Source organism: Macrosteles quadrilineatus, unplaced genomic scaffold, assembly GCF_028750875.1.
Source record: "Macrosteles quadrilineatus isolate MER2022 unplaced genomic scaffold, UCM_ALF_1.0 Scaffold_5__1_contigs__length_97177068, whole genome shotgun sequence".
NCBI classification, from domain to species: domain Eukaryota; kingdom Metazoa; phylum Arthropoda; class Insecta; order Hemiptera; family Cicadellidae; genus Macrosteles; species Macrosteles quadrilineatus.
The window spans coordinates 26,510,112-26,537,312 of record NW_026542598.1 but is presented as its reverse complement, the minus strand read 5'-3'; the positions used below and the strand labels follow the sequence as shown (position 1 = coordinate 26,537,312).

The window sequence follows — 27,201 nt, the reverse complement described above, 5'->3', positions numbered from 1 at the left end:
CAATCAAAATACTGAATATGTAGTTGAAAAAGTCTTATTTTACTTTTTACCGCATTATATATGTTCAATCGAATAAACTTTTTATGTCTGAGATACAGTTTAAAATATTTTCTGTATACTATTTACTTCATTTCAATCGTTTTGACTGAATTTGATTTTTTTTAAACGTCGACACTGCGTCAACTATTTGTGCGGAATCTTAATATAAATACGTCCAATAACGCTCCCATGAATAATATCTCCTTACTTATATTGTTACTCAAAAGAAGTGGTTATCGATTTCGGTTGGACACTCCAGTCATCATCAGACCCGATAGGCGAATGAGTGTAAATATATGGTTAGAGAGTATTATTAAATGTATTATTTATATTAACTTTCTAAAAACTTTATAAGAAGTACAATGCTGATCAAGAAGTTATTGAACTGATTCTGGTGAACACTGTAACACTATACAATATTATTTACAAAAAACATTCAGTAATTTAAGGAATCGGGTTGTTTTGTAGCTTTGTTGCTACTTTAATCAAGTATGCAGTATATTAATTCAATTATAATTAAACGTAATAATCATATTAATTCAATTATGAGCATATTAGAATTGTCCTCGTCTAGCGGCCATAATAAGGTGAATGGTTCGAACTTCAAAATTTAAGAAAATTCTGACTGGTTATAAATTGTACCCAGCTGTCCTAAAGTACTGGGGTTTTTTACAGTCCTAACCAAAGAAACATCCAGTCCTTGTCAGAACACAACGCTTTCTCCATTATACACTCATCTTTCAGTCTTTTAGGTTAAAATATGCAGGGTTGCGTCCCCATCTAGATTGGTAATATAATAATACATCGTCAAGATATTAAATCAATATTCCATACATTTAGATTTATTACATGAACTGCTTCTTACTTAACCCTTCACCCTACTTATTCAGAAAACATGGTAATTTTCATACGTGTGTAAAGCGTCGGTAGACACCTTTACTTTATATGCCTGTGAATTATCTCGTTCCTATTTTTTAAAGGTATTTGCAATTAAAGATATCATTTATGCTCTTCATAAGCTAAAACCTCATAACTTTAGACATTTTGATTCTATATGTGCTTTTATATTTTCTCAAATAACATTCGTAATTCAAAATTTCATTACCGCTTTACGAAGGTTAAAATTTCATATCGTTGTGGGTTAAACATATTGCAGGTTAAAAATGTACTCAGATTCAAAGGGAATTGTGTTTTAATAAATGTTATATTAATATTAGAGCTAGAACAGTATGTAATGGATTTAATAACTAATAATACAACAGCCCCCATGCATATGCAGTTAAAACGATGAATTTTCGTCTGAATTACCCCAACTGGCAACTGTTTAAATGAACATCCTTAGAATGGTTCTCGCAAGAAAACTCATTATCAAGCCACATTTAATAACAGCAGTTCCCTGTTGCATTTTCACAGGCCAGAGAATACAAACACCCAGCGACAACAGTGGTAGAAGTGGTTCTGGAAGTGTCTCTAGCTTGTGATCAATCTTTCAACTTGCCCCTAGCTGTTTGCTGTTTGCCCTTTCTGCCACTACTTAATATGAGTTTCAAAATTTACTCTGTCAACGTCAAACTTCCCACCTCGACCACTTACTTGCTATGAATAACAAAATCTGTGAGGTAGCCTAGAGATCCACTTTATTGAGTACAAACTGAAGCGTTTCCATGGACCGATTTGATGTTTTAAAATTTGTATTGTGGTCAAAATTGTAGTTTTAATATTGAGAACCGATTGGTAAAATGCTTGAATAATTCTCAGTCATTAAGAATTCATCTTCCTCAGTTATTAACTATGTCAGACAAATATCACGTCTACTTTTGAAATATTCAATTATCTCTCTTGAACCAGAGTTGAATAAATTTAATGAGTAAGTTGACTTATTTAATCAAATTAAATGTTAAACGTTAGATAATGTTTTCGTGACTCAAACCCCCACTTGATTTGCTGCAGTGACGAAATGCCGAAGGAACTTTCTATGAGTTTTTATTGAGACAAGTTTTACTAATCTGTAATTTAATGTGCTCCATAGTTTAGAGTGGTAGGCTTTGGGTACTATTGAACGTGTAATGGAGGTGCATGTTATACGTCGAGGTGTTTTGAGTTCTGATCTTTTTAATTATCACAGCGTGGTTACAACATGTACAGACCACCGCTGCTCTCATAACTTTACTGGTATTCTATGACTTAATAACAAATTGTATTCTAAAAATCCGGAGCTTTTAATCAGTTGTCTGCCACACTAGTCATTATTTTCTATAATACATACAGAAATACCGTGGTACCGTAAACAAACTCACACCCAATTAATATACAAAACCAATGACAGTCCTACTAATGCATTACAAATGCCAATTTTGTAATACACTACCTATATTTTGCACTTCTGCTACAAACGGAAATGAAACATTGCAAACAAAATGCTCGATAATTTGTACACAAGGTTCAAATAAATCATTTACTGTCAATAAATAGGTTTAACTTTATTCTGAACCTTAGAAGCTATATAAATTATTATATAAATAACTTTTAGAGAAATCTTTAATTTCCATGATAGGGAATTTTTAAGATCGTTTCATTCTGTTCTGCACATTTTTAGTAAACTATTTCGTAATCACCGTAAAAAGACTGTAGACTATTATTTCCATTAACTTCCCCTCTTTTTCCTCCATCGACAATCTTTCCGAGAACATTTTTAAAGGTTATCAAACGCACCCCATACCCATTGTTGGGATAGCGATCACAACATAAAAACTTTGCCCATCACGAGAGGTGAACATTATCATCCCCGTGGGTGCGATAACTCAGAACGCACTGCAGCACTGTTAAACACATTCACTGACATCACCATCAGTTAGTTACCTGTTCCCCGTGCTGTAAAGTAGTTTACGCAACGATTGTGTGAAGATAGTTTTAACTATACAAGTAGAAACTTTAAGGTACGAGCCTTGGCGAGTGCCTTAAAAACGTCTACGAGTGTCAAACTTTACCTACGACAGTGTTTTAATTACTAAAAATTGCCACTCATAACTTCTAAGATAGGTTATGTTTTCGTTTATAACCTCTCATTGCTACTGACAGTGATGCAACGAATCATTGTACCAAACACTAATTGCACCACCAAACAATTCAATTGGGCTGAACAGCTGATTAGTTGAAGTTCCAATCATTAAAATTTTACTTCTCTCTCAATCCTTGAACCTCATTGGTCCGTTACCAAAACTGTGCATTTATGTAAGTAAACAATGTTGCTATGTGAAACTTTTCAATTATAAGAACTGAAATGAAACGGCTACTTCTATGACTACTACTAAAAACGGCCGTAGGTAAAATGTATTACCATTATATAGTCAATGGTATTACCCCCTAAAATGTAACTGATGACTGAATACACCACGCTACGTTTTTAATACAGCTATGTTTTGGACTGTGTGTCTCATTCTATTGGATCTCGCTTGACAATAGAAGATGAATCGTTATGTTATTCATTGTTACAAATATGTTTTTCGTCATACTGCAGTACAAACAGCTGTTGAGGTTGTACATTAATACATAATACAAACATGTACAGTGTACATTATACAATACATGCGTTGAGGGCGTTAAGGTGATCTTTTACACCCTAGGGAGGAAAACACGTTTTTAGTCTCTAAATGTCAGCTGCTGTTAATTCGTTTGTATACTTACTTTGATTTTAAGCATACGCATGTATCGATAGTAGACTATGTGTCGAATATTTTAATCGGCTGTAACTCATAAATATACGCACCTAATTGGCATCCCCCTCTCTATCGGTAATAATACTGTATAATACTTATAAATAATATATTACTGATCCTATTTCCCTGGCCCAGCCTTGATATTGACTATGCAACGCAAAAGTAAAAACCAATAAAATTAAAATTAATGTCCATATATGTTTTTACTTTTATTTGTTTCATGTATGCACACAGGTTATTTTGCATGCAGCACGTATTAGTTATAAAATGATTCAATGCGAGCTCGACTTTAAAAGTTAGCGCTCCACGACTTTTGCCGACGTTATTCAATTGGAAAACTTCTCTCTCGTTTTCTCCAATTTTCAAACTGTTGATCTGATTCAATACAAATTGTTGAAACTTTCAAGACTGGTATTATTAAAACATTTTAGTCTTACCAACATTTATTTTAGCGTCATAGTAGGAACAAATCATCATGCATATATTACCTATGTTAAAATAGCTTTACTTGTCAAATAAAACTACTTTTATGGAATTATACGTTTATGTGTGGCCACATGCACTAGTAAACGGTATTTTTTCTTCCATTAGTTATTAAACTTACAATTTTGTTTTTAATTATTTTTGACAGTCAATAATTATAGCCCACACAAGGCATGGTGATAATACCAAGACTAATGGACTAATGGTATGGGTTAACACTAATAGTGATTCGTCTTAAAACAAATGTCAAGCTATCAAACATCTGAATTTAAAGTTATTTTGTATTGTTTCCAAAACTTCAAAGTGATGTAGTACCTAATAAATCATAATTGAAAACACGTGGTAATTGTACGTTGATTGGGTCGAGTAGATGTTCTAAGAACATTTAATAAGTGGGTTTTAAGACATTCTACCTACTGGTATCTTGAGACAAATGTTATATCTCTGTACAGCCAATAAATATTAGGAACATCTTCAGAGCGAATAAGATATCTCTTATAACGTTTATAAACTTACATTTAAATAAAAATTTATAGAATGGGAAAACCAAGAATTATGAATTCCTTTGTTTATTTATAAAACTGTTAACTCTTAAAGCCATCTTTACCTCGAAGAACACTGTTTGTCAACTTATTGCTACAGAAATGTTTACTTCGAAGCACAAACCTAAGATTAACAATTTGCCGAGTTATTCTCTGTGTACTTCCTGATAATCCAAGACTTTAAGGAAACTAGAGGAGTTTTCTTTGGTGATAACTTAAGTTTTGACTGAAGATGAAGATAAATAACTTTGCCGGCTTGAGGTTTGTTTGTTCTCTTGCTTGGATTCAAACTTTGTATACTGTGGATTTAAATAAAAAAACTGACTACTAAAAAATTAGAAATGTATTTAAAAAATTGTTTTTGATTGTCATGTATGGGAGTAAAGTAAAAAGATTCATTAATAACTATTTCCTATAAACAAAATTGTGGTAACCAATTAATATATTCCCTTGCTGCGTCCGTTTAAAGTTACGATACAGGTTATATTTTCCAGTTATGCTCGATGCAAGAAGAAATGTAGCTGAAATAATTAAGATTCACATGCGGAAATCTTACATAAAATAACCCGTTAGGTTATTTCTTTATTTCATCTACCGATAATTTTGTACCAATTTCCTTATAATTTTACCTACTAACTACGTTAATCGACTTGATCGGTTCATTGTGCTATCGACGCTACGGACGAGCTACTAGGGGTTAAGTCCTAATGGCCGCTATTGTTTAGCATTAGAGTGAATGCAATGCTATGGTTGATTACAATCAATATATGGGTTTGAAGCTCGTATTTCTTTTTGTGGAATACTATAACTAAGAGTCGTCGAGGACCAGCCTCCTCTGGACAGTCACCTCTCAATTATTATACTGGAGCTTTACTCTAGAATGTTTACAATGATAAATGAAACATCATAAGGTACTGCATTAACAAGAAATGTTGTAACTAGTTCTGAGATATAAAAAAGGCATAACAATTTGTTTACTAAGAAATAATAGCATTTTACTGTACCTCTGACTTGTCTATACGAATTTATAATTTGACGTTGTTTGATCAATAAAAAAATTTTATTAAAAGGATCCTATATTTATTTGACATAGCTTATTATTTTGCTTGGCACATATTTTACTTAAGAGTTCAATTTAACGTTTGCTTCCACTATCGTAATTATTTTGAATACAGAGTATATGAAAGAGATTACTTTTTGTTACTTTATTTATACAATTTATCTATAAAGAATATTTCTAAGCGATGAGTTGGGCTTGAGCATATTTACTATGTAATAATGATTATGGTTTATTTTTTAAATGCAAATCAAGAAGTTGTTTTAGTTTTAATTTTACTCGAGATTACCAATTATTTAGTAAATTTATATTTTAAAGAAGATACAGTACATTTGCCTAAAACGTGTTGTAATACCAAAGGAAAAAGTGTTGATATTCATATAACATTCATAATAATAAAATAAAACTTGAATTGATCATAGCAACATTGAAGGAAAGCCAATATAATAATCCTTGTTTTCTTCAAAGAACTTTCGCAGTAGAAAGCACATTATGTTAGTCAATATTCTCTTTGTTAAGATTATTTCTTCACTTGGAAATTGTTTACTCCATTGAAGAACATGTATAGTCCATTCTTTGATAAATATATTATCCTACAATATTGTTAATGAACTAAATTAAAACATAAGCTTACTGTCAACATTTCTAGTGTAGTATCTATACTTATTTAATACGCAAGCAGGTTTTTTGTGACAATTACTCCTCCGAAACTACTGAACCAATTGACATGTTTTTGGTGTCATTGGAAAGAGCGTAACGTGAAGTTGTGCAGGAAATTTTCTTTTTAAGGAAATAATTAGAGAGTGAGGCCCTGGGGCCCTTTTAAAGTTTCGTATTTATCCATAAGATTAACATGGGAAACAAAATTTGTTATGGAACTCCAGCTGTTGTCAGAAATTAAAAGTGAAATATTTATTGATGGTATACATGGTAACAAAGAACAAACCCACAAAATTAAAAAATGTAAACAAGCAGAACCAACTGTCAAATTAATTTTGATTTCACAATTCCACACAGCTGGTTCAAACATATTAAATACTGCATGATTAATAGAACAGGAACGGTAGGGATCATAAACATTAATAAAATATGTCACTCGCCCGAATCATTTTTGTCTATGCCCGAATGTATACATTTAACATTGATTAAATGGAACTGTCAAACTATATGTTAATGTCATTAGTATGGAATTCTTTCAGTTACATCATTTGTTGATCGAGTTTGTTTCAATATTTTTGAACTGCTGTAATAATATTTTACAGGAAATAATTGTTGGATAAATTCATGGATATAACTAATAATTCGGATTCTTCAATCTTTGCTGTTATTAAAATTGTGTATCCGCAGCAAACCTTCAGACTAAGAAAATTTCCATTTACCTGGCTTAATTTATACAAAGATATTCCCTGAAAATGGTCATTTTTTCCTATTTAAATAACATTAAGTTAATTTTAATATGAGTACTTAGGTTTGCTGCTACAGGGAAGGTATGTGTGTTTTTGTTGAAATGTTGATAGCTAAGTATGATTTTATTGGTCTGCAAATCCTGTAATACTTAACAATTGCTCGAATTCGAGCAACATGTACACTAGTTTCTATAAATTATGATGAACCAACGAATTTGTTGATGTAACGATCATAATAGAACAGACTACAATAATGAGGTATAAAAAAACCGTTTCAAATTCTATTTTGCTTAAATAAACCCGAATTAACGGTCGAGAGGCTTAAAATGTTTCATCAGCGATAAAATCTAAAACAAATAAACCAATGAATGAGGAGAAAATTTAACAAAGGGTGGCCGTGATTGTAGAAATACACACACGTCATCAACGCTCTCCGTTTTCACACAATCAAACCAATAATTGGATTAAGCCTTGGATCTAATGAACCGGAAGAAACGCTGAATATATCTGAATCGACACTTTTTTCTCTTTTATTCGTTCATAGGTAACTGGGCTTATATTCCAGCCACACAATTTCAGTCAAATAAGTCATTTTTAAATGTTGTCACTGTGAGAAATTCACTTCATTATTTTGCTCAACACACTAGCTGAACTATATTGGAACCTAACTGGTTCTTTTGCATCAGATGTACGATAAGAACCGTGTATTTTATTTAAATAATTCGTGCTTGACAATTGGTATGTTAAAAATTGTGGGATTACAAAACAAAACTGCTCCCATCAACTCTACCCAAATCTAACACCAATCAACTACAAACAATACAATAATAATTTTAGTACAAATTTATTAGTTTTAGTCAGTGGGAATAATGTATCAATCACAAATGATTTTTGTTTATAAATGTGATACAACATTTATTATCAGTTAGATATCCAGTCTGTCATAGTCTACTGCAATAAATCTAAATGGCTAGGGCTCGATAAATTGTTTTTGTAATTTTTATTTTATTTTTGTAACCTAGAAGTTCATGTATTTTTATTAAAGTAACAGCTGACAACTTATGACTCTATGTTTAGGCTCTATGTTAGCACAGAGATACGAAAGTGTATTTGATTTCGATGCCGGAGTGACTGGTTAAATCTTCAAAATACTACCAAAATACCCAATGTACAATGTAACACAAACTTCAGTCTGAAAGTGGGCAACTTTCTATGCCAAACGCTAATGATGCGGACATTAACAACAAATTAAAGTGTGTTTATTTGTTACAGGAACGATTTAATATGATTCAAGCTGTGATTGCAAGAGAACTAAGGTAAGAAATTACTTCATCACTCTGAAGTTTAGTTTAAGATATGAAATATATTAAACTATTAAACCATATTCACCCAGAACATAGTTTACCCATTTTTTAAGGAGTGAACAAATATCTACAAATTTCAAACCCAATTATGCTAAACCATGTTTCTGCTATAAATTAGTTTCTCAAATATTTTGTTTCGTTTCCTCAAAATATTTCTCAAAGCACAAAAATCTAACAACTTTTTTCGTAATAGATATTCATGTCTGGTATGGGTACTTTTAGCAAAGAGATTTTATCGTTTCTATACCCCAGAAAGAAGGCGATCTTAAGAGTCGTTGGAGCCGTAACTTTCTTACTTATAAATCAATTAAAAACCCACAAAGACCATTATATTTAATCCCACAGTGCCCTAGATGTTGAAATTCCAATCACTTTGGTATTTGAAAAAAAATATTTTGGTATTTTATTAACTATCCAACAGCTATTTGAAATAAATCCAAGATGGCCGCTTGCCTCCAAGGTCTTGCAATAAAATGCTTACTGTGATAAGTTACAATCCATAAGCAATTATTCAGCATATCACCAAGCCAGAATTTCAAAGTGTGCAATCATCTGTCAAAAAATTTTAAAGGTATACAACATATGACAAATAAGTCATTCAAAAGACAAACACGCTATTTGATACAATCATTCTTAACATTACGCAATGGAACATATGCTAAGCATTCCCTGTGTGACAGGCCATGAACGTGTCACAAATGAAACATCCCCCAAAACAACACAATAGTCGTGCATTGTGGGGAGTGGGCATGTCTGTAATTAGTACTATAGGGGTGGGGATGTTCATTTGAATGAGAATGGCTACTAACACATTCGTATTAAGTGGATGGCGCGCCATGTAGGCACCCCGGGCTGGGCTTTGTCCGTCTCTTGTTTAAGGAGTACAGTAAATGTTTGCGATTGTCCGCAGCACCTGCAGTGGTTACAGTGGGCGAAGCCGACGTGCTTTGAAATTTGACTATGTTAAAGGTTATTTGTGCAGTGTTTACAAAAACGTATATTTTGATTGGTCAAGAGAATTGTTTGTGCAGCATGTTTATTTAACTATGCATACAACAGACTGTCATGTTTGTTGCAAACCCTAGGTGAGGGCTCTAATGGATAATTATATGGGTAGTTTCAGTAAATAAGTCTACTTAATGATCTTTAATTTCTTTGGAGACCAGTGGATCAATATAATAGCTTTTAGTACCTATGTTTAATGACAATTCTGTTATTACTGAATTTTAGACTTACAGTCGATGATGCTTAGGACCAAGTAACTACTTGAAATGAATCTGAAGGTACGAATGAATAAAAAATTAAACTAACGTTAAGGTATTGCTTCAAAAATATTTTTTGGAACCATAGTTTTTCAAGGAGTTTTCCATTACATAATTGTTAGTTATATCAATACAAAGGTCGAAATATACAACGCTTAGTATTTGACCTAAAAATTAATTATTTATGTTTAGAATGGATAAGAACGAATTGTTACTTTGTTACTAAACAATATATCCAGAATTTGTTTGTTATAAATTAAAATTCAGGTGGCCACCGACAGCCCGGACCAGTTTCAAATGTATAAGCAATTGATTGTAAGGCGAGCACTGTAATAAATTCACTACCCATCTAATAGATAGCTGAGAAGAAAATAGTTAAACATGCAACGAATGTAAACTTTTGTGTTTGGAAAAGGTTAAACACCGCAAAGAAGGATCATTTAAATATATCAAGGTAGCAAATGAAAACAAATCTTGAAAATAATTTCCTTGCAAAACATTTTTTTTATTTTTTAGTTTATAATATTACTACCTACCTACCAATGCCTTAGTAGAGCACCCTTGTATTCTAAAGTATCGATTCCCACTACAAACTAGACAGTACATTCTAGGATCAACAATACAACACAATCAAGGGTTAACCCTCGAGTACAAATGCAAATGCAATTGCTTTGATTGTAGGTGCACTCAAGGGTCGCAACTAAAGTAGTGATAGACAGCATACCTGCATCTTCAGGGCTAATTGATATAAGGAAATATGAAGACTATTTTTTTTAAGAGGATATAACCGCGTTGTGTTAAACATTATATTTTATTAGGCATGAAGCGACTTTTTTTAAACCAGCTGTAGCACGACTCAAACAAAGCTGAGAGAGATTAGTGAAGGTTGAAATACATTTTGATCCTAAAACTATGTTTTTGACCATGCTTTACGTCCCACCTTCACGTCCTAGGAAGCTTGGTTCTAGCCGGAACTGTTTTACACATTACTTCAGGCTAGTCCTCGTAGATTACGGCATTATCACATTGTTAAATCCACTAGTGATTGGTGGGATTTGAACCCGAGATGGTTTGCTTTGATGTCCTGCCCTCTAAACTAGACCAACTTGCTTCCCAAAGAGTCCAATGGTTCCCAAAGGGGTTTTAATTGGTTCTACATAATTAATGAATCTAGCGTATTCACAAAACTAAATGTATTTTTTGTTTGTCTCCTAAAATGCTTTACAGGAAACAGTTGTTACAGTTGTTTTGATATATTAGTTATTAAGCCAACTAGGCAAGAGAAGAATTATTCTATTCTATAAAAAAAACATTATTTATGTTACAAATTAGTTAAATATTGTTAGATTTCTATTCGTCTAAATTAACGGGATTTTTGCAATATATTCCATGCAGCTGGGTATGAATGCAAAAAGAATATACAGTATCGTATAAGAACTATGCGAAATTTATTTGATTATCGAGGAAAATTTTCTTCGGAAAAACCAGTATATGAGTTCAATGCGGTCAGAAAAACATAAACACCTAAAGGCCTGGACTACGGAGGCTTACTTATCTCTTACCCGAAAAATGACTTAAAGTCTAGTAAACCAAGGAAAAAAACATTTGTTACCACAGTAGAAAGAGGAACTCAGTCCTATATTGAAAGAAATGACATACCTCATATTATTTTACTATAAAATAAATTATAACAAGATTTTGAATGTTCAACATACATTTCGAATCGTACTAGAATCTCTTGATCGTATGTTAGGCAAGAGTTCACGTAGTTCTAATTAGATAAGTCGTAACACGGTAATCTTACTTCTCGGATGTAAATGAGAATTACGTGATCACATACTACGGATTGGTATTAATCTCTACTAGGAACATCTCTATTTCTGTCCTTAGTAAGTGTGGGTATATAAATAGTTTTAGTTATAATCTGTTTTTTAGCAGTTACTATTGGCAACACCCTTGTGATATTATTTTTTAAATAATGTTTACTAAGACTATTCATGATTTGTTGTCAGTTTGCAAGTGAGTCAAATATGTTCTGTCGTTTCTATTTGCTTATGTTTTTGGGGTCAATTTTAAGATCTATTTCACTAAATAATTCAATTCAATCTGAAGTTACTATAAATTAGCTAGTATTCCCAATTGTTGTTTTTAATTTGATTCTATAGTATATTGAATCCTTATACTAAAATTTTCAACTCACCGCAGAATAAAAAAAAAATTCCTTATTATTTGTATCACCGATGTGACGTATGCTGAAGAGCATTTTGAAAATTTAAACCCAGTGAACCCTTAAATTGTAACTTAACTCTAGTGAAAACTAATCTGTTAAGTATGACCATAAGCTTTACGAGGTACCTTTTAAAGCTGGGGGGGGGGGAGAATAGGGAGTAGAGGATAGAATAACAGAAACACAATCTTAGGCAAACCTAACAATCATAGGCATGCGATTTATGAAAGAGTATTATAAAGTTTGGAAAGCCTTACGAAGAGCATTATGAAAAAAAGCAAGCTGGCCATAGATATCAATGCTACTGGACAAATAACAATTTTACAGTTTTATGACAATTGGGTGGATGGTTTTGCAGTATAGGACTTTCGATTATAGCTAATATTATCTTAGAAAAACAATACTTTATATTTTATGTTTTTTTTTTTATTTAATCTGTTAGTATTGTCTTAATTTTTCACAGACATTAAACAGATGGGTTAATAATCAGTGCTTTGAGTGTGCTTAAGAATTTTTCCATCTCATAATATTGTGTAGGATGGAACACGCATTCAAGTACTTAAATTAACTTACATAATAATGCTATGTTTCTATATAATGGGTGATTAAGATAAACTAAAAAGTTAATTTTCAATAAACTAATACATTATTGCAACTGATAACATTATTTGTCACGGATATATAAGAATTTATGGCCTTTACAGCTGTCCTATTGGATTTCAATACGACAATTTTGGAGGGTAGATGGGCAAGCAGGGTAGTGATGTACTCAGGGGATGATAATTGATTATGGCGGGTAGACGGTCACTCTGGTCACCTGTGTGGCCAGTCTGCTCTGATCAATGTTTGTTTAGGATAAGGCGGGAGTGTGTTGCTCTCGCAGACTAACCTGCAATGGTGCTTACAACAATGCTTTATATAAGAAAAGGATTCAGAGGAATTGGTAGCCGAGTGGTTATAGTGCTCACCTAAACAATCAAAAGGTCGTCGGTTCCAGCCTAAGAAAAGTCAGTAGCTTTTTGATGGTTTGAAACTGGACCCAGCTGTTCCTGATTATTGGGCTTTAAATAAATGTTCCTGGCTAATGAAAAAGCTGATTTTAGTCAGTACCAAAACTAAAATGATTATTTCACACCAGTCTACACTCATCTTTCACTCATATTTGGGTTAAAATAAACACCTACGAGGCAATGATTGATAGTTAAATTATGTTGGTAAGTCACCATCACTTAATAGTGCGTGTTCTTATATTTTATACAGTAGCTATTTTGCAAAAAATAGTTTATACGTAACCAAGACTTTTGTGTAGTTTACGGAACTGGAGCTGTTCTAGGAGTTTGTCCTCTTCAGAATTTGGTAGGATTTGAGCTTTGACAAGTGCTGAGTTATGAATAATGGGTATTACGGATAAACACGCATCGGATTTTAGTTGACATTTGCATGGACTTCTAGAGGTTGATGTAATGTTTAATCGGGTTGTTAATTGGAGATTATGATATTTGGTTAGGTTGTTGTGAGCTTGTTTAGCTATATGGTATGTAGGTTGGGTAATTTTCTTGGGAGGTATCGAAATAAGGTTGAAAGGATTGCTGAAAAATCTGTGTGATGTCTCCGCTGTCAAATTAGCTAAGATTTAGGGGAGCCTTTGAGGTATATGGAGTAAGGTGCTCATTTACGGCTGTCCAATGTCCATTGTTTGGAGGTAATTATGGGACATGGCCAAAGTACCACTGAATGCCGAGTTGCTGGTTTTAGGAACGGTAAATAAAATACAAGTATTATACTTGTGAACCATGTTTTAGTTAGAATATGTCAATCGTTTATGTGTTGGTATACTACAACTAAGGTAAATTAACACGTGACCATGTGTCAGTAGCCTATATTAGTATTGAGGTTGTAATTAATTAATGGGCTGTAGACAACAAACCAGTAATTAATTAATGTCGTAAGCAGTTATCAATAACGTAAAAGTCTAGGATAATTATTTTATATCAATCAATCCATATTAAACGGTCTCAAAATCAGTAATAGCATTCACGAAAATATAATTTGTAATTTTCCTAATGTATACTGCACTTAGAGCTAATTCAGTACTTGCACAATTGTTTTATACATCAACGTCTAAAGTTCATAATTTTTCAATGGTTTTAAGTCCTACTTGCACATTATAAGATGGTCTCAGCCCAGAACCATTTCCTCTTCCTTCAGGCTTGGCCAGATGGTGACAGTATTGTATAGTTGTTGTATTAATAGTCAAAGGTATTATCTTTTGACTTGAAGCAGTTTATGATTTGAGGTATTTGAACCCAGTAACTAAGGAACCAAACCCCCGTGCTCTACCACTAGAACAGATCGCTACAATAAACAATGTGCCTAGCGTTCAAATATTCATTCGACTTAAGCCCCAATTACACCTTAAAATTCGTAAATAATGTTTGGAATGAAAAAAAGTGCTGATGAAATTTTTTATGACTGCTGGTTTCAAAGCTTTGTCACATACTGTTATATCGCTTCCAGGTACACAGAGTACTAAAGTAGCCACAGCTTTGAAACACACGCACTCAACATTCTCTATGGCCTACACGCTTGGAGACTTTCCTTTGAGCTCTTGATAAATGTTTGGTTATAAATACACTAACTTGATATACGTTAACTTGAATTTCAATAGGGTAATATTATCGAATTTCAATATGGTGGTCTTTTTCTGCTTAGACAAGACTCCGCTGCACTTTAGATGTTGATCTAAATAGCAGTTTTATTATAATAAACCACCTAAATACGATAAAATAATTAATTTGCCAACCGATGGATAAGGATAACACAAAATTATTATGTATAAATAGCCTACCTTGAATAAGACAGATTTGTAACAAATAACAACTCGTAATGTTTAAAGTCAAAATAAGTTATAGACGTTTTGAATTCTTGATGGAAACACAATATAATGGGGGTAACTTTATGATAGTTACAGTACGTATTTTAACGTTTCTAAACAGGAATACTGTTCTTTTATGCGGTCTTAGAATACAGTAATTTATTTAATATAGCTTTTGAATGCTATTGCCTGTCACGTAATATTAAAAACTTGCTATATTCACTACGATTTCGGTACAAAAAGCCTAATTAAATACCCTACTGTTTAAATAAAAACGTGGTAACAAAAGAGCAAACCACTAAGACTTCTGTAAAACCAATGAACAGGATTCCATATTTTTAAAGAGACATTGAAAATTTTACATTATTATAATATAAAACATTTTGTTCCTCCTTGTTGATAGGTTGTTTGATAAGTATTATTTTTTTATCACATCGACATTTTATTCTTTCGTTTAGGGAAACTAATTTACAATAACCATGCTGATACTTCATTAGCCAAGGGTTAGTGAGCTACGGCCATATATAACCTTATTCTACCCCTACGTAGGCGACTCTCCCTGATAAAGGACGTTATTAGGATCATAATGGTATAATTAATTACCGGTAGCCGGAATATGTTATTGATCGCCACCTACATCCAGTGTGTTAGTGAAACATACTGACCAGTATATCTTGCCACAGTAGCTTACTTCTTAGGCTTGGTACAATTTGGTTTTTGATATTGAATCTGTAAACAATTCAAGAAAGAAAATCAAAAAATATTTTAATCGGGAGAAGATTAATCTTGTATTTCCAGTGTAGGGTATTTAAAGCACATTAGTGTGTTTTAGTCTTGATCACATAAAAGGGCAAGAAAAAAAAATCATAAACATTAACATTTATTAAATAAACATATCTTGCCATCTCAAATATTTTTTATTCGTAGTTATTCATCGCAATGTCCTTTACTGTACTTAAAAATAAGATGCCTCGACAAACTTTAAAGTAAGAGTATTACTAGTATGGTGATTAAAATATGTTTAGCCAGTCAACTTAGTGAGTATAGTCCTCGCCTAGAAAACAACCAGTTCAATCCTGAGAAAAATATTTTTGTGGCAAAAAACCAATATCCAGCTGTTATTAGGCTTTAATAAATCAGTTTAATAAAAAACAGCTGATCTTAGTCAGTAACACAGCTGTTATCTCAATAATTTACACCCGTTCCTCACTCATCGTCCTAAAGTACCCTAAATGCACACTATCGGAGTCGTAGGGATCTAATCTAAAACACGATTACTTAAATTTTTACATAGTCAATAGTTTCTTAAAGTGTATAAGGTCTTTGGTAGTTTTGAGCCTGTTAATGTACCTAAGTATGTATCTAAATGCTATCAATAGAAGTATATAATTTTCCAGTGTTATAATCCTTCTTACGTAATTCCTTTTCCGACGAAATTCTCAGTAGAAATTGTAACGATAATTTTGAAAATGTCAAAGTTAAAAGAATTAACGGGATCATCCATTCAGACCGGATGTAAACAGTGGCAAACACGAATTGTCAGATCACACGTAACACGGCTCGTGTACCGCGTCCAATACAGATGCAAATGTAATTACTTTGATTAACCAATTATACACTGACATTTCCGACAAAGGGATCTGTAGCATTGGCCGGACTCAGTTATAGATAATTTCGAATTGTATATTGTTTGTTTATCATTCGGGAACAAATTCAGTCACTTTCAGATCTGTTTGAAATATGTTTTATTATAAAACTATCAATACCGGATTTGCAGCATTTATATGAATGTTTAAACACCTCTAAATGATCTGTGTTAAGGGAAAACTATATTTGTTTACGCACACGTATTGCATAAGCCCTCCAAAAGTAAAACACATAATTTCATTTTTTTTGTCTCTGAGCTATGGTTAAATAGTGAGCGAGCTGGTAGAGTGGTAGAACGCTGGACTTCGGTCCTAGTGTTCCCGGGTTCAAATCCCATCAAATCACAAATGAATTCCATCCAAAGCCATAATTCCGCAACCCCTAGGTCTAGCCTGTAGTAATGTGAAACGATCCTGGGCTGGAATCTAGCGACCTAGCACAAAAACCAAAATAAAAACCTATGCTTGAGAAAAAAAGATTAAAACAATCATACTTAATCTTATTTGTTAAATAGGGTATTGGACTTATACGAAAATAGGTTGTTGTAAAAATCTATTAGTACATTTGCTTCACTATTTCTCCAATACCACATACGCGCATAGCCAACTTAATACCAAAGAAAGTTCCTTTGCTTGGTGGCAAGCAGTAATTACTCTATGTTGAAATTTAAAATTTTAGTAATTGACCAGGGTTAATAATCTTTCTTAATGATGATTCATGCATAATTATTTATTAGATACGTTTAGATAATTAGAAACTCAAATGGTTTTGTACCTAATAATCAGTAGTCTCAAAAATATATAATGTATTTCTTTTACTGTTGTATTACAGGGGCTCTGTTTTATATCATTGAGGCTATGATATACTTTATAGTCTGCATTTAAACGACTTGCGCTTTCTCTTTCAAGAATTTCTTAAACTTGTGTTATTTCAGGACAATTATGATTCCATAACTACAGCTGCAAACTAATAGCAACGCAGTGGTTGGAACTATATAAATATCTGTCCGTTTTCCAAGTTAATTACTACACGGGCTTGCAACAGTATTTTCAGCCAATACAGTTAGTTAAACAAGACTTTGAAGTTTAGCTGGAATAATTGTTCAGAACTACCTGGATACTTTTTTACTACACATTGGTCTACATTTTTACTTGTTAATTCCTACCTGTATTTTGCATTTATTAAATCAGTTCACAACAATGGGTACCCTATTGAAAAGCAGTCAAATACTCACGGACTTGAACACTATATTCATTCAGTAAACCCACAATATAAAAGATGTAAAAGTGTTTAGTATACAATCCTAATTAATTGTTAACTTTTCTCCGAAAATTCATGCGAAATTCCATGTGACAAAGCTTTTGAGCTAACACAGAAGAATAATGGTCGTCCCCATAGTAAACATCTAAACATTTTCTGTTTAAAACATGCAATCACGAACCATTTTGTGAAATGTTGGAACGTAAACTGTAAATGGAGGTAAGTAAAACATGGTGGAAATTCAGTTATTTTCGCCATTTTTTATTCATTTGTTTTTAATAAACAAACATAACTGGTAGTTTACAAAAAAAAAATATTTGGTTTACTGTAACACAGATTTAGAACACTATCAATTGTAAGTAGGAAATGAAATAAGGTTTTCCACCAAAACTAACCCTAGACCAACAGTGTCTAACTAGTCTATACCAACTGAATAAATTATGAAATATGGTAAATATATATGTAAAATTATACGTACTGATGTAAACAACGTTTTCAAACAATAAGACAGTCCTATGTTGGAAAATGATTTTACCTCGAATGCATTTTCAAAACTAATAATTCAAATATCGCTTAGCTGCGGACCTGAAGAGGGTTTGATTTTATTAGGACCACATTACACCGAAGTGGCTCGGAAATTGAATTCTGCCGCCCTTGAGAACTGGACTGAACAAATGGCTTCGTTATCTAATAAATATGACGTTTCATCTTTGATAATCAACTCTTAGCGCACTCAAAGTGATATTTTTCGTGACTATAAAATTTTGGATAAAAAATTAGTTATTTTATTGTTTTTGATTTTTCCATATTTTCATTTTGTAATTTTGTATTCTATGGATAATTTTAAAATACATTACATGTGTGCTTCAACGTTTAAAAAAATCTGTACTTTTTAACAACTTCCTTTAGTTTTAAGTTTAGTATTAAATTCTATAAATTTATACAAAGCTTTATTGTAATTATTAATTAAATAATTGACTTTTCATATACTCTTAAACTATTCGAAAAGTAAATAAATGGTAAGAAAAAGCTGCAATCTAAGCCCTTAAGCACTAAGCACATAATGTTTATCACATATTAAAATTGTATGAATTAATGTCAAAGCGTGAACAGTTATCCAACTTAGTGTTGAAGCTGACCATAATGAGCTGAAAAGGCAAAATAAATGTGGACTTTTATCATATGGCGAGGGTAGGTTGGCAAAAAATTAATAATTGAGAAATATGGTTTTACTTTGCTTCATGGTAAAACTGTTGCAAGGGTTGGCTATATTAGATTCAGTATAGCGGAAGCAAACTGCGTCATACTGAGGCCATTAGGTTTACAATGACGTAATTAATGGCCACATCTCTGAATACATATTCTGTGTATATGGCAGTTATATGGACACATTACCTTCCCTTCCATGTGCTACGTACTGGAATGGAATGGAATTTGGTTCACATGTAAATATAGATATTTAAGCCTTTTCCTGGGATGTTTTAGTTTTGAGACATACGGAGGAAACCATAAGAAGATTGAGTTTTTCAATAAGGTTTGATTCTGGGGCAAAATGAATACTTTGGTACTCTTTTAAATTGTATGTTGTTTGTTTGATACAGTCATCAGACGAAGATATATATATTCATACACTATCAGTAGTTACGTTTTAGCGAATTTCCCTATAGGGAAGTAGCTATTACCGTAGGTCTCATGGTAAGACTTAGGCCCGGGACCGATTTACTTTTTCATTTTGATGTCCCCAGAGGCCAAAAACACCACTATTGTATATATGTCCGTGAACACGATAACTTGAGTAATTTTTATCCGATTTTGATGAAATTTGGTTTGAAGGTGTAAGGCAGGATAAACTTGAATGAGTTCGCGATTCAGAATGATCGGACCATGGGAACAGGGTTTTATGGGGTAAAAATTGGTTTTTCTCACTTTTGACCCTCAAAACACAAAATTTCCCATTTTTTCTCTTAAAGAGCTTAAAAAAACAAACAATTCAGTATATCAAAGTGTTTTTGTACGGTTATTGGTTACGGAGAAAACTAAAAAAAATGGTAAATTTAAAATTCCCATGTTATTTTTATGGCGAATATTGTAAAATGTTGTAGTTTGCTTGTTTATGGATATCTTTTGATCAAACTTGGCAAATATATTCATTTTATACTAAGCAATAATTATTTTACTTAAAACACACACTTTATTAGTTTCCTTGTAGCAGCAAACCTAGGTACTCGTTAAACCTAATGTTATTTAAATAGATCAATTGAAAATCAATTCAGCCAAATGGAAATTCGCTTAGGCGTCAGGTTTGCTGCGGCGGAGGTATATTGGTTATTAGATATAGTTTGGACCAGGTTTGTCCTAAAACCAGTTAGTTACTTTTTTTTTTTTTTTTTTTTTTTTTTTTTTTTTTTTTTTTTTTTTAAAAAAGAGGTTGGCGGCCTCTTTTAACCTTGCATTTGCCCGTCCACATAGACTAAGCGCCCGTGCGTGGATCGTTTACAGCAAAGCAAGGAGTGAGCCGGTACAGTACAAAGGTGAACTGTACTTAGGAACTATAAAGTTCTAGTAGTTATAGTAGTTGCATATAAAGTTCTTGGTTTTTATTTATTTATTTTACGAAATATTTGGAAAATAACTGTACTAACCGGAATCATAAAAATATTTAATTTCAGCTCAATTTCTTTGTTCAAAACTTAAAAATGTACACAGTATTGAAGAATAAAATGCACTTAAATGTTGGTCATTGGATTCATACTATTTAATAATAAAGAAATGTTATAAAGGATGGAAGAGTGCAACAAATTATTGATAAAGTCCAGCCAACGGATCGCTTGTGGACCCGAGTGGTGCAATTCAATTTATAATCCACTTCTGCCAAATGTTCTCTAATAAAATAAACGTCACTCACATACTTTTTCTTACTGCAGCTGACTCTTGCTTTGAAATTGTTCTTAGCGTTTAGTTTAAGTGCAGTTTTGGTAATGTTACACACACTATTGCATAATACAAAGAATTAAATATATGTAACAAAGAGGCTAATTTTGTTTACCCTTATTTAGAAAGATTGTTGTGGTTAAAATTTAAAAGAAAGGTAATATAGCTTTGTGTGCCAACATGTTTTTCCCACAGCAACAAATCGTAGCCATATCTCTTAAAAAAATAAAAATTTTAATACAAATAGTATATTAAAAATATAGTTATATAGTTATTTTTAAACACAGTTCAAAAATAAACACTAATACAACTTCATAATCGACAAACAAAGTGTGATTACTAGGACTGTATTAATACCTTAAATCGAAAATACATTATTAAGTCATTTGTGTAACCAAATTTAAGAATTTCATAAAGTAAAACATATAATATGTACAAATAGCAACAGACACATCATTCCTAGTTCGTGTGGAAATCTACATGTTTTTCTCCTTAAAATGGAATTTCAAACAGATATTTTTTTATTTGTAGACTTGTATTTGTTTTTATATAAAGTAAAACCGTGTCTATTACTAGTTTTTTTTTTTTTTTGCTATGCTACAAAACATAAAATCTAAACCAAGTTAACCTTGCTTCTGTATGATACGGGTTGTTCAGGGTACTTTGCTTATACTATTTAATCAATTTAAAAAGTATGCATTCAAAGTTATACTTTTTAGCCCCGGTTTCCCCAAAATGGTGTAAACTGCGTTTATAATAAACTAGTTTATTTTTAAACTCCGTTTAAAATGTGTGTTCGGTTTCTCCAAAATTTTACTGGCTTCGTTTAAGATAAACGGCAATTCGAGCGGTTGGCAATCCTGAATGTGTATTTGTAAGGAATCTTCGGTGGGCTTTGGGCTAGTGTTTCCTACTACAACCACCACAACGCTACGCTACAACTCAGTAGAGCAGACAGCAAAGTGCGAATGCAGCTAGAATAACACCACTGTTTAAGGTTATTTTATCAAGTAATTATAAGTTGTTATCAAATTCAGATTCATTCCATTTATTGAAATGGTCAATTCTGCCCTTATTTCAGTAAGCCCTCTTGTTCTAGGTACTAAAGTGTCATAATCTTCATCTTCCACTTCTTCGAAAATGTCTATTAACTCTTCCATTTGAGTTTAGGGGCAAATACTGCAATTAATAGTTGTCTAACTTGAAATAAAATCAAATGTTCAAAAAAAGAACTATCACAACACACAAATAATTATATTTTAATCACAATAAATTAAAATATAAATAAAGCTTAACTTATAAGCTAGCCCTAAACCAAGCATATTTTCGTCCAAATGAATTTGTAGTAGCTTCAATTATTATTGTTTTAACACCTACTTTTTTTTTAAGAGGTTGGCGGCCTCTTTTAACCTTGCATTTGTGGTTTAGTTTGAACTTAGATTAATACCTAGTTTAAATTTGGGGAAACACAAATCAAAGTTAAACTAAGTTTAAATCGCCGTTTAACTTAAAACTAAGTATAATGTGTTGGGGAAACCGGGCCTTTTTTATATAAAATATAGATTTCCTGTATTTATAAAATCTACTTGTTTAAATATCTTGGCGAACGGTATTTTATACTTGTTTGATGGAGAATTAATGTTTTGTAAAACATTTTACATGTAACACCATGCTTATGTGAAATATATTTTACTGAACCATAGATGGATTGTTACTTAGCACGTTCAATACCCAATAACTACATCGCAAACAAGCGAGAGTAATTCTTGAACAGTTCGAGTTTATATCATAAAATGTCAATTTCAAGTGAAATAAGGTGAGCTATCGAATTCAGAGAAATTGGAATAATATTGGCCAGAGTAGAGTGGTAGCTTCAGGGTGACACAATTCAATTCCACAGTCACTTACTGTTCTGTAGCCTTAATCAAATAGACATCTTGTATAATGTTACGAAAATTATACGGAAATGATATCGGTGAAGGGAAAATACAGGTGAAATTGTCTATAGTATGCTTGGAATTAGGTAAACTGAAATCTATCCCTAAAACTAATGAATTTGAAATGTCTTAAATGAGGTTCTACTGAAAAAACACAATATTATGTGTTAATTAAATTATTGTTATAGAGTAGTTTAGCAATGGTCACTTAATTGTTTCCTACAACAAAAAGAATATGTATAAATAAATAATAATCTTATGCCACTTTCTTTTGGATACGTAAGAACGTTATTATTTATTGCCTACAATATGAATCGAACTATTCGAGGTTGAACCCCGTACTCCAGAAGTTCCTTTTTTCTTGTGCACCAATGGTTATAAACAATACCCGTTCTCGTTTAATAGGTTTGAAAATACCGTAAGGAAGCTGCGACGCCTATTTATTTGTATAAGTGTCTGCTCCATGAAATTTTTTTATTTATATAAATAACGCTTTTAGGGATAGCGTTTTTAGAAAGCTATTTTTTATGTCAGAAATCGGACCCGCTACCTCCAAACCGTAGTCATACTTTAACTTCTAAATTATTTTTAGTTAGTGTTTCTGTATTCATGTAGGCCAGCGATTAATTCTATTCTGTATCTGTATAAGTTTGTAACTTAAAGGTTCAGTGTATATTTTCAAAATATTTCAAGCTGATTAAATTTTGTGTTCAAAAACTAATTCCAACAATGGAATAAGTAATACCTTTTTAGAAAAACGATAATGCTGTTAATGATGTTATAGGTTTCTCTACATTAAATATTTGTAAAACAATCCCTTTTTGAGAATGCCAGTTTCGGTGACCGGTGTTTTGAGGGAGATTTATTGTGAATTTTATGTATACCATAGGTAATCTTATTCAAAATTCAATATTTGCTTGTACGTATTATGTTTGGGGACACAGTATGTTAAAACACGTAAAACGGCTACATAAGCTACATAAGTTTGGTGTGATGAATATTAATTTTTAATGCCCAACTGCTGAAAAAAGTTAACTAACTTTGGTCATACAGTTAATAATCTGTACAAATATACTATGTACTTACTTAATTGCTCAGATTTTATCTCTTCGTCAAAGATTTATATTATTCTTAAACAATATATGATGTTTTCTTTTATAACGTGTCATTATTTAGTGAACCAATGAAAATCAAACAGTCTATTTAACTTACGTAATCATAGTAGTAAGTGACTAGCAGGAATAATACGCAATTGTCATTTTTACAAAATGGAAGATAAAACCTTTAATTTCATAATACGGCCATTTGTCCTGTCCGACCGGGAAGGGAGACACAATTCAATTTCCCAGCCACTTCTCTGTAATGTGGTCCTAATAAAATAAATGTCTCCTCTTATACCCCCTTCACCTTACCTAGAATATGAAACCGTTGTTATTCTGCATTATGCTTCTGAAGATCTTCTTTAAAGTACATCAAAGTATAAGTAATTGATGAATTTTCTATGAAAAGTTAGGTTAATATATTCTACATTTTTTATAAATCCTATACAAGGTGTAGCCCGGTACAATTAAACACATTAATTCAGACTTGGCCTACAGGATTGTGGTTGTATCACATTGTACAAGTGATTGGACGGGATTCGAACCCAACACCTTGAAGACTAAAGTCCCGCGCACTATTACTAGAACCGTTGGCTCTCATTTTACTTAACAGGGTAATATAATACTTATTTTAGTCTTTTTTTATTATATAACTATACGTTGATCCACGTGTTGAATGGTGACATTTTAAGCCTTTACTTCACAACTTTACAGTATGAAGAATGTGAACTATTGACAATTTTTTAATATGGTAGTCATTGTGACATTCAAATAAAATGAAACAGGTTATCCTGAATTGGGTTTTTTAAATACATGATATGGAAATCATGAGAACTTTGTTACACAATAACATCCTCGGACAAGCTGGTCTAGTGGTATAGCGGGGGGCTTCGGATCCCGAGGTTACGGGTTCAAATCCCTCCAATCACCAATGGATTTTATCCATCAGATAATGCCTTGATCCTTTACGAATAGCATGAAGTAATAGGTAAAAGAATTTCGGTCTAGAACTTAGCGTCTTAGGATGTAAATGTAAGGAAAAAACTACAAAAAATCCTGTCACCTCCCTTTTAATATTTTGAGGTTATTTTAGTGGTAGCTTCACATTAACAAAATACAATTCATCATCAAACCACATTGCACAATTTAATTAATATATAATCGAAAGACATTGGAAACTGTGTAGAACATACCATGGCCCCCCCATGTAGTTTCCCCTTATCCACCCCCCCCCCCCCCGTAAAGACCCCATGTCCCTTTGTGTGCTTCTGGTTACTGCTTGTTCAGTAATTACTAGCGACATCAACTCGTTACAATGGACGATGTCCTACACGACTACATGTTCCCTGCAAACCGCAATAAATCCCAAAAATAGTGTTGCGGTTGTAATTAATATGTTTGCTTTAAACCATTAGAAATTAGCGATACCATTGCATAAATCCGTGGTAAGGGGAGTTTCCCAGTACATTACAAACTATTTAAAAATGAATTGATATAGGTTTAGATTACCTGATTGCTGCCAAAAAGATCCTGTTAGTAGGCCTACGACATCTAAGATTTTTTTACTTTCTGACAGGACTTAACAGCTGTAATCATTTTACTAGCAATCATTGTTTTGACAACAACCAGCTAAACCTAAACATATCTACATTCAGACGATCCAGGGACCATTCCATTATTCTTTTAATAAATGGACCAAAAGATTATGGCGGGCCATAACATTGGGTCAACAGGATTGGTTTAACCGGAATACGAATCCTGGCTACAAGTACAGAGGAGTATTGTAAAACAAAAGGAGGATCCATTATTATACACATATCCAAACTTATGTAAAAAAAAAAAAACTGACAAACAAGATGACCTAGGAAATTAGAAAATATTAAATAGTTCCAAGGTGTGTTTTGATATAAAATGTATCAATCAACTCTGGAATCGGACTAGAAAAAAGTGGAAATATCCAATAAAGAAAAAAATTATTTATTGACTATAATTATTGTTTAAAAAACATTTTACCTTAGCTTTCAAAACGAATACAAAAGTTAATAACCACACGTTTTAACGATAATATTGATCAAAAGCATAAATCTGCAACAAACGTATTCATGTCAAAGGCTTACCAGAATGCAGATGACAGTCTTGGAATATTGTGATGTGACACAAAAGGTTATATTCGTCATGTAAAATTGCTTCTGACACTGTGCAAGGGATTAAATTTCTGTGACGTGGAGATGAAATATACTCTGTTGAAACATTTAATAGACTTTTAATGTTTTATGGTAGTCTACAATACTGTTTTATCCGTATCAGAATCTGTTGTCTTGCTTTTTCAAAGTGTTATATGAACGATGGATTTTATTGTATTCTTATTGCTTGGGTGATTAGCATGGCTCTTTCTTATAAATCAGCTGTTCCTGATCATTGGGCTTTAAATAAATAATTCTGGCTATTGGAACAGCTGATCTTGTTCAGTAACAAAGCTACACAAATCATCTCATTTCATTCTACAACTCATCCTTTCCTCTTATGTGGGTTAAAATCAAGAGGCCATGCTGCAGGATTCATGACGTCACAATAGTGGATAGATTTCATTGATAAATTCATTGCCATCACCATTCCCATATGTTTTAGGTAAATAAACAAGCTGGCTGTTTGTAAGATTTTAATGGTAAGAGTTTAGTACAACTTTCCACCACTGTGACGTAGTGTTGCGCTGCCCGTGCTGCAGCATGGCCTAAAATACTAACCTAGGTGGCGTCAGCAGCTCAATGATTGATAATAATAATTGTTCCCTTTTCGAACATTAGTGGTTGCATTTATTTTATATATTCAAAATATTAGGTTTGTTGTTCCTGAGGAAGATTGAAGACGCGGTAAGTTAAACAAAAGAGTTGTTAACCTAAACCCTGATAAACATCAACCGGCTTTGTAGCCAGGGTCATTTACCAACAACCCAAAGATCAAGACCGTCTAGCCTTTGTTTCATACTTTTAAAATCCTAGGAATTTTCTTAGGTTAACCATAATATTTCGATCACTAGACGAACACTTTACTAGTTTATATGTTGTATGACGCCAAAGTTTAACATTACAAGGTTTTATCAAGTTTGCTTCAGGAGCGACAATCGTTTAGTATGATGGTTCTTCCTACTAGAACTTAGAGAAGAACCTATATATCAGTTATTTTACGCAGTTCAGTTATAATATCACTAAAGCAATCGCGTAGTTTTGAAGGTGAAATTGTTACATAGGAAATATAGTGTAGTTCGAATGGAGTAAACTATTAATATACCAATACGTACGCAGAATTACACTACTAAACTATCCCAGTATTATGTTGTGTTCGATTTTCCACTATT

The 27,201-nt window shown here is 32.5% G+C and overlaps 1 protein-coding gene across 2 annotated transcripts in view; it reads left to right on the top strand.

The window, feature by feature from the left end:
* Positions 1-8,513: 8,513 nt before the first annotated feature.
* Positions 8,514-27,201, top strand: part of LOC128993890 (discoidin domain-containing receptor 2-like) — a 77,046-nt gene continuing 58,358 nt past the window's right edge. For both annotated transcript variants that reach the window (XM_054417960.1, XM_054417959.1), the window contains exon 1: positions 8,514-8,559. The gene's annotated coding sequence lies outside the window, so the exon portion shown is untranslated. The remainder of the gene's footprint in view (positions 8,560-27,201) is intronic.